This window comes from Haemaphysalis longicornis, unplaced genomic scaffold (assembly GCF_048455015.1).
Source record: "Haemaphysalis longicornis isolate Haplotype H1 unplaced genomic scaffold, Haemaphysalis longicornis Haplotype H1 scaffold_2, whole genome shotgun sequence".
In the NCBI taxonomy this organism is placed as follows: domain Eukaryota; kingdom Metazoa; phylum Arthropoda; class Arachnida; order Ixodida; family Ixodidae; genus Haemaphysalis; species Haemaphysalis longicornis.
This window is the reverse complement of record NW_027526295.1, coordinates 272433358-272449698: the sequence shown is the minus strand read 5'-3', so window position 1 is coordinate 272449698 and position 16341 is coordinate 272433358.

The window sequence follows — 16341 nt, the reverse complement described above, 5'->3', positions numbered from 1 at the left end:
AATACTGGAGGGGAAACAGTGCAATGGATACAATCACCACCTACCACTTGTTGCCCCTGGGTTCAAATCTACGCGTGTGCTAAGTTTTATTTTTTTAGAAACACAGGAACATGAATAAAAGCAACTGCGCTGTGCCGAACAACTACTGATCGAATGTTTATATCCATTAATGACAACAAAACATCAGCAGAAATTCGCAGAATTATCTACTAGTGCGTAGAATTATTATGTCGCTTGTCGAGAGTGTCTGTAATTTGCAGCCGAATATCCCTCTGAGTGGCGGAAGACGATGCATTATTTTATTTTAATTTATGTTTTTTTGTCTATTTTCACCAACGATGTAAATTTACACCATTACAGCGACGAAGCGGCATTTCTTCGCTAATTATGTTGTTCTTCCAAGATGCTAGGCGTACTGCAGAGTTCCATCATTTACACAATTTTTATATGTAAGATGCATATTTTTTATTTTGTCAGCTCACTTTTGTGAAAATTTCATTTTTATTTTTTTTGTTTTTTTTTCTTCAAAATTCTTTCCTGCCAATTATCTCCATTTACCCTATTACAACAATTAAATGTGTTACTTTCGACAAATGCGCATTTTTTTTTTAAATCAAGGACGTTACACGGTTCCGGCTTTGGGGGGGACTCGGCAAAGAATGCTTACCCATTAAATTTTTCGCTGGTGGTGGTTGTGGTTTGCGACGGGAAAAGGAAAGAAAATTCACTGGGGATAATTTGAGCTCGGCAGGGAGCTCACCTGCATACAACCCAGTGCAGGGGAAGGGAAGTAGAGGGGGAGCGATAGGATAAAGTTGAAAGAGAGAGAGAGAAAGGTATAAAGAGGGCTGTCAGTCCGGGCACATTACTCAATCACTGCACTCCGGGCTACAGCCGCCGCGTAAGGCCGGTCGTCTCCAGGAAATGAAGCAGATAAGCGAAGACTTCCCGTTGGGTTGCCGCAGGCCCCTTCGGGAACAGAAGGTCCTCCATGCCAGGGTTGGGAGGCCTCGACGCTGGAGCGCTCGGTGGAGCTCTGCTCTCGGCCCCGCGTGGTGGGGGCAGAAGCAGAGTAGGTGCTCGAGCTTCTCCAGTTCGGAACAGTCCGCACATGTAGGGGAGTCCTTCCGCCCGTGTCGGTGCAGGCGCTCCGCCACATTGCAGCAGTTGAGCCGCATGCGGAGAAGCAGGCAGCGGGCGTCCGTGCTGATGCGGGCGGGCAACGGTCTGGGCGCCAGGCCGCTAGCGACCCGAGGGTCGAGGTGCATCGTCTGCACCATGCGGGCCAGGGCAATGCGGGCCTCGTCGAACGCGGTGACGTCTTAGGAGACTGGGGTGCCCTCCTGGTGGGCCTCCCTGGCGCGGGCGTCGGCGTGCGCCTCCTGCCGGATAGAACGTCGCATAGGTCTTCCTTTTGCCAAAGCGATTAAGTGGCGCGTAGGCAAATTACGGCGGTTGTACCCTTTCCCCAATGCCCAATTCCTCTCTTGCCCTACCAAAGGCCGAAACTGGAATATTACAGTGAACTGCGCTCGAGCCGCATTTTTAATTGCTTTTGCTTCTCAAAGTTGCGCTCGGGATAAAATGGCCAGAAGACCTTTTCTAACAAGCTCATTCAGGGTTGCCTACATTTTCCGGGACGTTCTTAACCTGCCTCCGTCTTCACAATAAAAAAAAAGTGGAGAGTAGAGCACGTCCTGTCACGCACGCATTTTCGCGGCAAGGGTGGCTCAGCGCACACACATAGTCCGACTATAGACCAGATTTTAGGGGAAATCCCCAAGGTGGAATAAGTTTCTGCAAATGAAAGTTTCACACCCACCCGAATGCAGCCGTACGCTGCAAACGACTAGCCTTCTGGTTAGCTCAGTTGGTAGAGCGACTGCTCCGGTTACGCGGTGGTCCCGGGTTCGAATCCTGGACCAGGACTGCGACGTTTCTGAGGAAGCTGTATAGCTTTCCTTAGTAGCCGTTCGGCTGCATTCAGGTGGATGTGAAATTTTCTTCTGCATAGTCCGACTATGCGCTCTTGCCACATCACTGCGCGGGTGCACACAATCATTATTTTTATTCCAGGACGCGTCCTCACAAAGCGTGATGGGCCCTGCCGAAAGGAGGCCGGACGTTGCAGGGGTCACCTTGCTTCCCGAAATCACAGCAAAGCCGTATACCTCCAACGAACGAAGGATTGATCTCCGTGGGCAAAAACGCTAAGGCGCCAAGCGCATGTGTCAGGATAATCAGGCATACAGAATAGAGCTCAAAATGCGTTTACGGACACCATTAAACGAGAATCGAAGACGCATTATGGATGATAAGGCACCATTCAAGCATGGCACCCCCCTCCCCACCATGTGTTCCCGTAGAAGATTACGTTAGCAGATTATCTTCGAAGGCTATGCAGGACTAGGGTCACTAAATAGAGCAGTTGTTCCCCAAAACTCCAAGTGCATGCGTAAGGCTATAGGCAAGACCCAGAATGTGCCGCTAGAGAAGCTGAACGTAGTGTCAGTAGATAAAGTATTAAGTACCGCCCCTGAGGCACTCTAGTTAGCAACGGCGACCATTTTGGCGTTTATCAGTGTTGAGAGAATGCCGCACCTACGGCCTCACCGTTAACTTCGACCACGTTGTTTGTTAACAACACTACCGAAGATGCAGCAAAACGGCATCTTTGGACACACTTCTACTGCGGAAATGCTGTTACACGCGTTATCTTTGATTCGCATTCGGGACGACGTCAGTTGCGCGCAGCCGCGGAGTAGGGAGGACAAGATAACCTACCACTGACGACCGACTTAAACGCATAATCAGCGAAAAAGTGGCGCCCATGAACCATCGCAGTGTAAACAAAGATCGCGCAATGAGAAGTGGCCAATGATCATGTCGGCGGCACGGAACAATAGGAGAAAAGAGTGCCGATACTCGGTACCCTTACTAGTGACACTAACCGAGCTCTAGCAGCAAGCCCACCGGGACGACGAGAAACATTTCATACCCTCCTTCATCGGATCTGCAGGGGTTTACAACAGCTTCGCTATTCATTCACTTTCGCAGAGCGGGATGGCGACCAATTTTTTTTTTCTTTCCTCTGGGGTGGCTGGAATATTGGCACTTCCATCCTAATTACGACCGAGACCGATTGTTCTCTGGAAAGCGATACAACGAAAGAGGACATCGACTTCTACTTTCACCCCAATTCTATCCGCCATCGTACAATACGTTCCTCTTACCGGCACAGGGACATCTGCTATTAAAGACCGCCAATTAAAGAACTTCCGTTAAAAAAATAAAAAAAGTAAAGCAATCAGATTACTTCAAGAACACACCGACTGCATGCCAACGGTTATTTTTAAGTTTAGAATTTATTTCTTGTTCAATTTTGCGTGGTATTTTGTTCACTATTTCTTCTCATGTTTTAATGGTACACCTTACTTCCGCACCAAGTTCTCAAAGTTTGCCTCGCGATCCCCTACTGCGTTACGCTTACAAATGCAGTCGATCAGCCTCCTACGCGTTACACCGCTGCTTGTTTCCTTAAGCTACTGCCGGGTCAAAGCGCGTGTTCCGGAAAGCTTCGCGCTTCAAGCGCATGTGGAACATTTGGATCCGCTGTAAGGACCACGCAAACAAGCAAAACCGCACAGCCATGAACGGCTCTCTGTATTTGACGCCTCGCGCTTGAAAAAGACATGGATAAAGTAGGATTTAACACAAGGCGTTTTGATATGAAGGCAGAGAGATAGATAGATAGATAGAGAGAGAGAGAGAGAGAGAGAGAGAGAGAGAGAGAGAGAGAGGGAGAGAGAGAGAGAGAGAGAGAGAGAGAGAGAGAGAGAGAGAGAGAGAGAGAGAGAGAGAGAGAGATGAACTTTATGTCGCTGGAATTACAAAGGGGGGTGGCGGGGGTTATGGGGCCGCCGCGACATCCAGTGCCCGCGACAAAAGGGCATGGAAAAATGTATGAAATCCTTGCGCAATGCAGTTCTGCTGCAAAATAATGCTTGTTATCTTGATCTCACGTGAGCTTTCGGCGAATTTTAACAGCGTTCTATGTCTATGTACACGTAAAAAACCAAATTAACTGTCCTAGGCTGGGATTTGAACTCCTGAACGCTGATTGAAAGGTGTACACACTATTCGCTACACTACATCCCCTCCAGTATTATACACCCTCGCGGATTTCCGGAATGCTGGCGTCAACCTTCCGTGCCGCTTTTGCCACTATTACAATATCATGATTCCCTGTGCAACAACATAATTCAACACAATGATTCAACAATGGACCATATTCACGCGATCAATCTGGTGATAGAGAAGTGTGCTGAGTATACTCAACCCCTATATATAGCTTTCACAGATTATGAGAAAGCATTTGACTCGGTCGAAACCTCAGCAGTCATTCAGGCATTACGAAAAAAGGGTGAAGATGAGCATTCTGTGAGAATAGTAGAGAATATCTACAATGGCTCCGCAGCTACCATCGTCCTCCATAAGGAGAGCAGTAAAATACCTATAAGGAAGGGCGTCAGACAAGGAGACACAATCTCCCCAATGTTATTCACAGCATGTTTACAAGAAGTATTCAGAACATTGGATTGGGAACAGGTGGGAGTAAGGGTTAATGGAGTACACCTAAGCAACCTCAGATTTGCGGATGACGTTGCCTTGTTAAGTAACTCGGGGGAAGAATTGCAAACCATGCTTACTGCACTGGACAAACAGAGTAGAACCGTGGGCCTGAAAATTAATATGCATAAAAGTAAAGTAATTATCAATAACCTCGGGACAGCTCAGCGGCTTGAGATAGGTGGCGAGGCTGTAGAAGTAGTGAGCGAATATATCTATTCAGGCCAAGTTGTGACCCCGGATCCCATTTATGAGGCAGAGATAATTCCAAGGATAAGAATGGGGTGAGTACATTCGGCAGGCATTCTCAGATAATGAATGGCAGCCTACCGTTGTCCCTTAAGAAGAAAGTGTATGACAGCTGCATCTTACCGGTACTAACCTACGGGGCAGAAACTTGGAGGCTAACTAGGAGGGTTCAACTTAAATTAAGGACGACTCAGCGCGCAATGAAATGAAGATGATACGTGTAACATTAAGGGACAAGAAGAGAGCGGAGTGGGTCAGGGAACACAAGCGTGTTAAGGGCATATTAGTAGAAGTTAAAAAGAAATGGACGTGGGCAGGGCATGTAATGCGAAGGCCAAATAACCGTTCGTCATTAAGGGTAACAGAGTGGATCCCCAGAGAAGGCAAGCGTTGCAGAGGGCGGCAGAAAGGTAGATTGCCAGATGAGATAAAGAAGTTTGCGGGGATAAATTGGTCGCAGTTAGCACAGGACCGGGGTAATTGGAGAATAATGGGAGATGCCTTTGCCCTGCAGTGGGCGTAGATAGGCTGATGATGGGAGCTTCAGTGCAGCTCGGAGCACGACAAAACAAAGAAAGCGAAGGAGTTCACTGTAGCGAAGGGAACGGGCTCTTGTCCCGAACCTGCCAATCATGGCCGACTTTTTTTACGCGCGCACGCGTTGTACCAGGTATTACCCCAATTCGGCGTGTCATGAGCGTGTTTGAACATCGACGAGTGAGTTTTAGGGTTTGAAGTCGTGTCATCTGCCATCGACTGTGTTATCACAGTATATGAAGACCGGCTTCCGAGGGAAAAATCTTGTCATCGTTGCCGCTCCCATCGTCCGGACTGGAGTAAACTCTTCATTCGGGCCGAACACTCCCGAGACTGTGGCAGCATTGACCGCCGGTGGCCTGGGGACTTCATACGTTCATTGTTTGCTGCTTAGCTTTGTTACTGAAGCGTCCAATGCAGGTGACTTCGTGGCTGCGATGCTACCCCACCGGCGAAGTCGGCGCCATGGTTGGGTGGGGCTTCTGTCACTACGCCGCGCCCAGGAATAGGCTGGGCGTGTCTTATGGCCACGAGAACTGGGAGGAAACTCGGGATTGATATTGCATGGCCATGTTGAACTCGTGACGTTCGTGAAGGCGGGTGATGCGGCGTGGTTCCTTGTTCACGGGCGTCGCAGCAGCAAATTTCTAGCCCGGCAGATCCTTTCATTTAGCGGAGGAGGAATTTTGAGCTCGCTTTTGTCTCTCGAAAAGAACGTTGCATTGGCTGCGCGGTCATCTGGCGAGCAACCCTCTTTGCGACGACTTTGAGGCGGCTTTAGCTCCATGGCCGCCAAAGAGCGAGTGTTGTGTGTGCTGCGGTTTTACGCTACGGGCAGCTTCCACGAAAGCGATCGTAGCGGCCACAACGTCGACTGCCACCAGCCCACAGTCACCCGGTGTGTGCGCAATATGATCACCGCAGGCGTGTTTCCCTGACCTCGCCTTTCTTTTGGGCGGTTCGCCCAACATGGCTTCCGCAGGTTGTTCCACACGTCTATCCTTCTGCAGCCGGAGCGGGCGCTTCATTACATCTGCTCGCAAAACTGTTTTGAATGAAGCGTTGCATTACCATGCGTTTCATTTATCGTGAGCGTGGCATGCAGACACTTTCGCTTAAGTCGTTTCTTGTCGCAGCCTTCTTGCGAAAACATTACTGGCAGGGTAATGCACAATCGACGGCGCGTATTTATTATCGGATACGACCTCTACACATTTCAACGGGTTCCGTCGAACGTCGTCGTCGTTTGGCAGGAAGCAAAGCATGCAAAGCGAGTGAAGGAGGGAGGTGAGACCCAAAGTAACCACGTAGCGCCAGAAGAAGGGTAAGTACCGGATAAAGGGCGAAGGAAGAGAGGGGAGTGAGGGAATTGGACTCCTTTAACAAAAAGCCAACAACTGTTCAGAGCTTTGTCGAACAAGAAAAATGAAGAGCAAAACGACATAAAACAGACAAATTTTAAAAGTGTTGGCGTTTTTGGTATTCCTTTTTTGTAACACGTACCTACTTGGGTGAGTTGCCCGCAATAGGAAGCTTTGAGTAGCTAATGTTCTCGGTTTGCGAAATTCACAATACTCACATGCATAACAGTAACAGTTGTGGAATTGTGCATGCGTGACACATGAACGTGATAGCACGTGAGTAGGACAATGCACACCAACCGCACAGAATCCCGATTACAGGGAGGCTGGGGTGTGTGCCAGTCTTCTTGCTTAAGAAATCCCGAGAAAGCGAAAGAGAAGACACTGACGCAAACACGGTATAGCAGAAAAGACGTCGGTCACAGCAACTCGTGCAAAAAGGCAAAGAAATAAAAGCGGGGACAACGACGCAAGTACAATGTATCAGTAAAGAAGTTGTTAATAACTATCTCCAAGCTCTCTCCTTCAAAGCACGTAAGCAGACTTCGGTGCCACGAGGAACTTTTGTATCGAAAAGCAGACGGAGGGTTTCGGAAGCGTAATACCGAGCTGCAATTATTTTGAATTGGGCGCGTTTCCATTACGAGCTTTCTTTTTTTTCCAGTCAGCCATAGCCACATTATTGCATTGCCTGCCACCAATGGTAAAAACCTCTTCTTAGGACGGAAATGCTCAATCAAAAAGCTCATATACACGCCTGAAGTATAAAATAAATGAACTTGTTCGGAAATACATATCAATCAAATAACAGCGTAATGAAGTAAAACATTTGGATTTCTTTGCCCCCAGTAGCCACTAGTGGAGCAGTGGCGTGAGAGGCCGCACTTAAAAATGCGCCCCGCTTTAGCCGCACCTTTTTGCTACGCGCTGCCCAGGACCGGTTTCGTCACCTTAATAATCAGCAAAAAGCATCAATCGTGTTTTTAAAGCATTGGAACTCTGCTCGCAATATTACCATCATGTTACGTGGGTGTCGCAAGAGCTCCTGTCTCCCGAGTTTCTCTCAATCTCTGTACTTCTGGAAAAATCCCGCATTGTGTGCACAAAATGACGACTAAGTACTTAAGTAGGACGCTTCAGTCGGGCTAAATCCCACTTCGCAGTTTCACGTGACAGACTATGAACGGCGTTGGAACTTAATGGAGATGGTGATGTTCCTCCTCCCTGAATGCTCTGAACTATTTGACAAGCACAGGTTGTGAGATGTAATGAGTTGAAAACAATGATTCGCCACCATAATTGTTGTTATGTCTAGGATTGGACGTCAAAAATTGAATCATAGAATCTGTGCTAGTCATATTTGCCGGATGGATCGAGTAGGCGACTCGTGCACATTATTAGAACGCTGTGACGACACAGCACCAAGCACAGGACATAAGCTCATCACTTGGATTGCGTAACCTGATCCTACATCTTTATCTCTGTTTACCCACGCATCTTGCGTCTCATCGAATCGATTTCTCGCCCTTTAATTTTTTCATGTCATCCCAACACCGAGATTTGTTTGGCCCCACTGTGTACTTTTTCCGTTGTGTGTCCATTCAATTACGCTGGTCGTCCGCCTGTTGTGACACCTGCACAGCGCATATCTGCCTATGTCTCTTAATCTTTCTTGGTAGATTTTCTACACAAATTTGTTCGATATTCTGGGGCGTTCGATTCCGGTGGGTGGGCGTTGCTCCTCATCATCGTTCTTTCCAGGGCTCTTTGAGCTGACTGAACTTACTACCTAAACGCAAAAATGTGTCTCTGCCTGCCTGCCTGCCTGCCTGCCTGCCTTGCCTTGCCTTGCCTTGCCTTGCCTTGCCTTGCCTTGCCTTGCCTTGCCTTGCCTTGCCTGCCTGCCTGCCTGCCTGCCTGCCTGCCTGCCTGCCTGCCTGTTTGTCTGTCTGTCTGTCTGTCTGTCTGTACGTCTGTCTGTCTGTCTGTACGTCCGTTCGTCCGTCCGTCCGTCCGTCCACCCACCCACCCGCCCGCTGGCCCGGTTAAATATATTCCCAATATTAACAGCAAGAGCAACCACAATCATACACACTTCAGGCAATGTGTAAATAAATACTCAAGATAACTAGCATTCTTCTATTTGAGAATACATTTTGGTTTGGCTTCTACGGTGCAAGTAAAAAACTACTTAAAATATGGTGTACAAGGCAAGCAACAAAACAATAAACACAAAAACTGAGGCCTGATAACGGCACACTTTAGTTGATAACTTCTTGGCGCAAACCAGGTTAGAAACACAGGTATTTTAATGAGTGATATTTGGGCACAAAATTTAGCTGGATAAACTTCTTTGCGAACAAATTATTTCAGTGTTCTAAACGGAATCTGTTTTTTGGTGAGTGCGCCTTTCCATAATCATTACAGTGCCATGAAATAAAGTAGACAGAAAAGAAAAGAAAATTGCGGAAATGCAGGGAATTGTCTATGAATGAGTACCATTCTTATGCCGCTTGCCTACAGAGCGAGCTATTTGCAGCCGAATGTTTTGGTGTTTAAAAATCTGTTCGACCAATTATCTCCATTTACGCTACTATAAGAATTACAGGTAGAACTTCCGCTAAATCCGTATTTTTGTGGACATGCAGGGTGTTATACGGTTGCCACTTTTCGTTTTCTTTTATTTTTCTTAAATCTTGTTTTTTTTTTCAAAATTCGAATCGACCAATTATGTCTATTTACGCTATTATAACTATTACAGGCGATCTTCCGCCAAATATGCATTCTTGTGGAAATCTAGGCTGTTATAGGGTTTGCCGCTTTTTGGTAATTTTTTTTCTTATTTTTTGTATTTTCAAATTTCCGTTCGACCAACTATATCCCAAATTACAGCTGCAACTTTAGCCAAATCTCCATTTATTTGAAATGCACAGCGTTATACGGTTCGTCACATTTCGCTTTCTTTATTGTTCTTATTTTTGAATTTTCAGACTTCTCTTAGACGAATTTGCTTCGTTTCCGTTATTATAACGACTACAGATGGAAATTCCGTAAAATATGCATTTTGTGCAAATTCAGGGTTTTGCACGGTTCTGGATACGGGGGTACTCGGCAAAGAATTCTACGCATTAAAAAATTGGCGATGCTCACACTAAATGACGCAAGACTATCACAAAAATTGAAGCTGTAGGATTTATTTCTGTGTAAACAATGAAGGACACACCACCACGGATTGCGTTAGGTTTCGAGTCGTTTATTTACCTGTTCCGTCGTCGCTTTTTACTGTGGTAATAGTAGAATATTTTCATGAGAGCTGGTACAGGCGTGTCCGGTCGACATCTATAATTTCGATAAAAATTTTATATACAGCTCCTTGTGCACACGGGAAAGCACATGTGAAGCCTTTGGTGGAAAATAATGTTTGTTTGCTAAAAAATCTCAAAATCGGCTCGGGTCACTGGCGCCTTGAGTAGCTTGCGGAAAATTTGAAACTTCTACCGCTGCAAAACAAAAACTACTGCAGCTATAGCCCTAGTTTTTCTTGTGTGAAGACTTTACATACTCTCGAAAGATTTACCTAATTCTTGTTTGACGAATAGAGGGTATTTTGTAAATCACAATTCCCAAGTCTGATTAGGTTTCGAAAACTGTCCAAATGTGGGACCTCTTTCCTATGCATCTGAAGAAGCTAGGTATTTAAAAATTTTAGTGTTACGTTTCTATTCTCGCTGAATCTTCGTGACAATTTAAGTTGAGGTGGTCGTGGTGGTTTCATTAAAAAAATACATCTTACGGCAGCTAGGTCACGCATTTTTGTATAAATTGAAAGAAAATGTATAAAAAAGGCCATTTGCAATTTGTCTCAAGATCTTCCAATTAAAGCCAAAGGTTGCTCTACATCGCCTACATAAAACCATGTAGCCGTATTTTTGTTCTTTTGCAGCTACATAGCGCTAAATGTGGCCTTTTGAGCAGTATTGCAGTGATATACTCAAGTGGATCGTAAGAAGCTGAGGACCTCAATGTAGGGAGAGAAATGGCAGTTACAAAGATGAAATCATTAAACAAACAACGCGGTCGGCATGCTTTGTGGAGGGCATGTTTTGTTCCTCCTCCAGCGCGTGGAACTGATCTCACCAGTGGGCTCGCTCGCTGGGAGGAGGTCCTGCTGCAGAGGCTTCGAGTTGGCGCGGCGTTATCCCCAGCCGTTACCCATGCTTAGCCTGTCCGCTATCACGCGCCGTTTGCGGGCACCAGCCCCTTCTGCGTGCTTCCTGCATCAGATGCAGACGTTGAACACTTGTTGTGGATGCTGCCGGCATAGAGTTTCATACTAATATACACTAGAGGGAAATGTGGCGCCACCGTCTAGGGGAGCCGCGCTTCGGCGAGCGTGCCGTCATGTACCGGGCAGGCACGTTCCACTTGTCCTTGGCATGGCTCACGAACAGGCTGAAAAGTTGGCTTTGGCTGCAAAAATGCAACAATATTACTGCAGAAAATTAATCGAATTTGTTCTGTTATCAAAAAATAAAAGCTCCATAAAGATTGATTTGCCAGGGATTATTTAGAAGCTTCATGAAAGATGAACAGAAAAACAATGTTACCCCTTTTGGCTTCAAGACGAAAAAGAAGCCATGTGGCTAACCAAGCCAAGGAGGCGAGGAACGTCGCTAGCTGCAATGGCGCCACCCACGGCGGCACGCGAATGCAGCGCCAGATTTCCCTCTAGTATATATTAGTATGAAACTCTATGGCTGCCGGGTCCCGGAAACACCGAAAGCAACGAACTGAACAAGTGAACTGACACGAGGTGGTTGGTGCATGATGCTACTTGGAAAAAACAGCGCCAGAAAACGATACGAGAGGAAGTAAAGAATAAAGAAGTAAAGGAAGTAAAGCAAAGAAGTAAAGGAAGTAAAGTAAAGTAAAGACTCAGCGCAGTGCTTGTCTTTACTTCCTTTTGTATCATTTTTTGACGGTGCTTTTTCTAAGTAACCGAATGCAACACCTCCGAGGAACAGGACTCCATCCTGGGAGACCCAGCGATCTTAGCTGTTAGATATAGAAGCCTCAGCACCGGTCTCGTCTTGTCTTTTTGCTCTAAATACGTGCAGTGTTATACGCTTAAAAACTGTATTCTGTTGTGCAGTCTTTTGCAAAAAAGAGTCTACTGCGTGCGTGCATGCATGAACGTTTTCAGTGCAGCCGTCATCATTAGATGCGCCCAAAGCTCTAACCTTGCACCGTAGTAGCGAGGATAATTACGCTATTCGTTGTACGTTTGTAACAGCGCAGTGTAGACAGAACCGCTCTGTCTGAGAGGTGAATGCGATCCGCAGATGTGTAAAGAGAAATTAAAGCTTAAATGCACAAAAAACTGCGTGTTCGTCGCCACGTGCCGCACATTGACAGCCAAGCGTTGCGCCGTTCGGCCTTTTCTTTATTCTTTTGTGATGACTCTCAGCGCACAGTGAAAAAACCAAGGCACACATTCTGTCGTTAAGCTCCGACCCGCGCTACAGCTCCGCTCAGCCATACATGTGAGTGCTCGTCAACATACTGAAAGTATATGTTCAAGCGCCTCGGGACATATTTGAAAAGCTTTGCCGTAAGTTAGAATAAAACGCTTTATTGGGCCCCTACGCCACAATAAGACTTATTCTCTTGATCTAGCATTTTGAGCTGTGCTTTCATAAGCCATTCATTCATTCATTCATTCATTCATTCATTCATTCATTCATTCATTCGTTCGTTCGTTCGTTCGTTCGTTCGTTCGTTCGTTCGTTCGTTCGTTCGTTCGTTCGTTCGTTCGTTCGATGGTTCGATCGTTCGTTCGTTCGTTCCGTCAGTCAGTCAGTCAGTCGGCACGGCAATTCGCACTCTGAAGAATGATTCTGGACCTCCATCCAAGGGTCAAATAATGGCTTAGGTTGGCCGAACTGCCCAATGCACGAAAAACAAGACGGAAAACAGGACTTCGACAAATAACGTTGAGCGTTCTTTTATTGAAGAACTCTTACCTAATTACAAAGGAATTGTACTCACCCGTTGCTTTTCTCTGATTCCCTCTTTTTGTTCCGGCAGCTGCTGAGTTGTCATCCTGATTTTGACTTAGTTGCAAGCACGATTTTGGCCCAATCTCCCATAGCCCTTGAAGCCCAAAGGTCGTTATGTTAATGTTATGCGGATAAATTCGCCATGTTAATTAGGGAGGTAGCAATTAGAAGAGTAGCGAAATACGTTGCCAGTCATGGTAAGTAACCGATGGAGGAAATGGACAGGGAGGAACACACATCATGCGATAATACCGCGAGGACACATCTGGCAATTCGACACGATGATTTCGAAATCACTAAGTCCTAAAAAGCTGTCCTCATAATTTTGTATAGTCAACTGTTAATATTGGGACGTGTGATTAAGAAAATAACGGAAATAAATACACGTCAGCGTGGCATGATGGGAACCTCTGCAAGCCAAACTGCTGACGTCCGTCCGCGCATGCGTAACTGCGCGTTGTAAACGGCGTGTCGACGAGGGTACAAGGTGTAAGAGGAGTCTGGCTAAAAGCTTGGAGTACGCGTGGAGGCTGGTTCAAAGCGACGAGAGCTGCCATGTCTCCCGCCAGAGAGCTTTGACTTCCATTGCGGCTGATATTTCATGGCTGTTTTCACTAGCCACACGGAAGCATTCTACTTATTATCAGTCCTTCGTGCGTATGTGAAGTATTGTTTGCGGCAATAGTTACATTTTGGCGAGCGTCGACAATATATAGCTCGAGCTACCTGCGTCTTTTAATCGTGCCCGCTAGCGCCATGTTGTCGCCGCCAGCCGCGCCACACATGTGCGGGGCTGGCGTCGTGCGGAGCAGTCGCCCCCAGTGATATCACGAGGGTGTTCTCATCGTGGCGCCCGTTACATTGCTGGGTTTTCTTGAAACGAAAATTCGCGCAAATTTTAGCACTGTGGGGTCCGGTACGGGCGATTAAAAGCGAAAGAAGCAAAACACTTTGGTATGAGTTACTCCCCTGAGTTCAAGCAGAGAGAGTTGATGATGACCAAGAACGTCATTATATAAACAGAACACATCCGCACGACACAAGCGGAAGCCTACTTTTTTGCGTGCAGAGCGGGAGCCAGAGCGATCATGCCATTCTTGGGTGCGAAGTGGACTCCGCTGAGGCTTCCTCTGCGGCGACGCCTCGAGACGCTGGCGGCACTGGTCTTCACATTCACAATTTGCTGTTCCGGCTTTTGCTACTTGTTCTTGCTGATATACATTTTCCTGTGCACACGCTACTACCCTCTGCCCATGGTCTACGGGGCCTGGATGTACTGGGACAGGAAGACGTGCGCCCGTGGAGGTCGTTGGAGCGACTGGGTTCGATCATGGGCCTTCTGGAGGTAAATTCACTGTTGGTGGCTGTTTTCAAGATCTAGGACGTCTAGATGACCAAGTATGATAAGCTGAAGGATTACAATTGCAGCAAGCATTGACAGCTTCTGGAGGCATATTTGTATAAGAACAACAAATACGCGATATCTTAAAAAGTGTTTCTTTTATAGCAAAAACATTGGCTGTAAGTAAACAGTCCGAAGACACCCAAGCACAATTTATAGGTTTTTGAATGCTACTACATTTCTGCCACATCTCGTTGTCGATGGGCCGTGTTATTTTTACACTTGAGACGATTTCATTCGCGATCCGCCTTAACGCTTTCTAATGGCTTAGATCTGTCTTTTACCCGTCGCCCCACCTCATTCCTACAGCGGTTTGAAGTGAGAGTGGACGACGATGGTGATTTTTTTCGCTCGTCGGTTGTCTAATGTGGCTGCGTTCTTCCACTGCGCTACTGTCGCTGCTACGTATATTGAGGGACACACCAAGGACAGACGGCAGGCACCTCGGAGACGGTCGACACAGGGCGTTTATTCGGAGCGGCAGCCCAGCGCCCAGAACCCAGGGAATAATGACGTGGATGGTTAGGAGAAGCAGATAAGGTATGACATGATGGTGATAATGGTAATGAGACGCTGGAGTGCCAGATGATCTCCATACAGCGTAACAAGTAACGGATTATTGCTCACAATATTAATAGGACGGTTCGTGCGATGTAACACCTTGTGCAATGAAACGCTTCCCAATGAGCGCTTTTGCAGCCCATGGTGACGACGCCAACACCGACACCGGCATTCGTGCTCAATCAGCCAATAAAATAAGGGTATTTTTACTCTTTTGAATTCTGCTTTATTTATGTAACGTTCCAGAAAATTATGAGCTCGTAAAAAATCCCACCCCGATAACCGCAATGTATGTATGTATGTATGTATGTATGTATGTATGTATGTATGTATGTATGTATGTATGTATGTATGTATGTATGTATGTATGTATGTATGTATGTATGTATGTATGTATGTATGTATGTATGTATTTTTTCACCACTTTCTTTCTGACTCAAAAAAATTCTTCATCTGTTTCTTGACTGCAAACCCTTAATTTCTGTCTTATTTCACCGAGCCCCTCATTTCCCATTTTCTGATTTGCTACATGCCTAGCGAGGGCCTCTGTTCTGGCAGTCTTTGTGCCAAAGGTATCTTAAGAGGGTTAAACGCTGGTCGACCACTCTCGACATGTCGTAAACACTCGAGTCACGGCCCGGGGGTTAAAAAGAAGGTACCCTTCACCCCGAGTAGTGAGAGTGGCGCTGGCTACCACCCCCAAGTGCAGGAAAGAAAAAATACCTTTAACATAAATACCCCAGAAACTGGTGGGGAAACAGCCCCGCCGGTAGCGTAGTGGTTATCGCACCAGACCGGTATTCTGGAGGTCGTGGGTTCGGATCCAACCCGGCGGGCATTTTTTCACCACTTTCTTTCTTACTCAAAAAATTCTTCATCTTTTTCTATGACCCACAACAACCTCCCCTTTGTTTTCCGAGGTTTTCTTGACTGCTAACCCTTAATTTCTGTCTTATTTCACTGAGCCCCTCATTTCCCATTTTCTGATTTGCTGTATGTATGTATGTATGTATGTATGTATGTATGTATGTATGTATGTATGTATGTATGTATGTATGTATGTATGTATGTATGTATGTATGTATGTATGTATGTATGTACAGTCAAGGACAGATAAAACGCGAACACGAAAATATGAACCAGAACCCGCAAATAGGGGGATTTCTTTCCATTCAAGTTAAAATTAGTTACAAAAACGAAGTTTGGAAGTGGCGATTTCGAAGTATGCCAGTAGCACGCATTTATTGGGCCTCAACGAACAGTATTTATCAATTTCGCTTGTTCTGGTTCATATTTTCGTGTCCGCCTTTCATTTGTACACGACTGTAGGTATGTAAGCGCGTATATAAGCACGTATTGTTACGGGACTCAGGTGGCAATGCTTCACAGCGAGTTGACCCAAGGACGATGAAGACGACGACAAAGTGTCTAGCTGTCTAGAGCGCACCTTGCGCGAGCTCTGTCGTGGCCGCTATAAAAAATGTAAATATATCGCTTCAGTCCATCACATCGTTCATCTGAGCTTTGTCCTGCCGCGAAGACC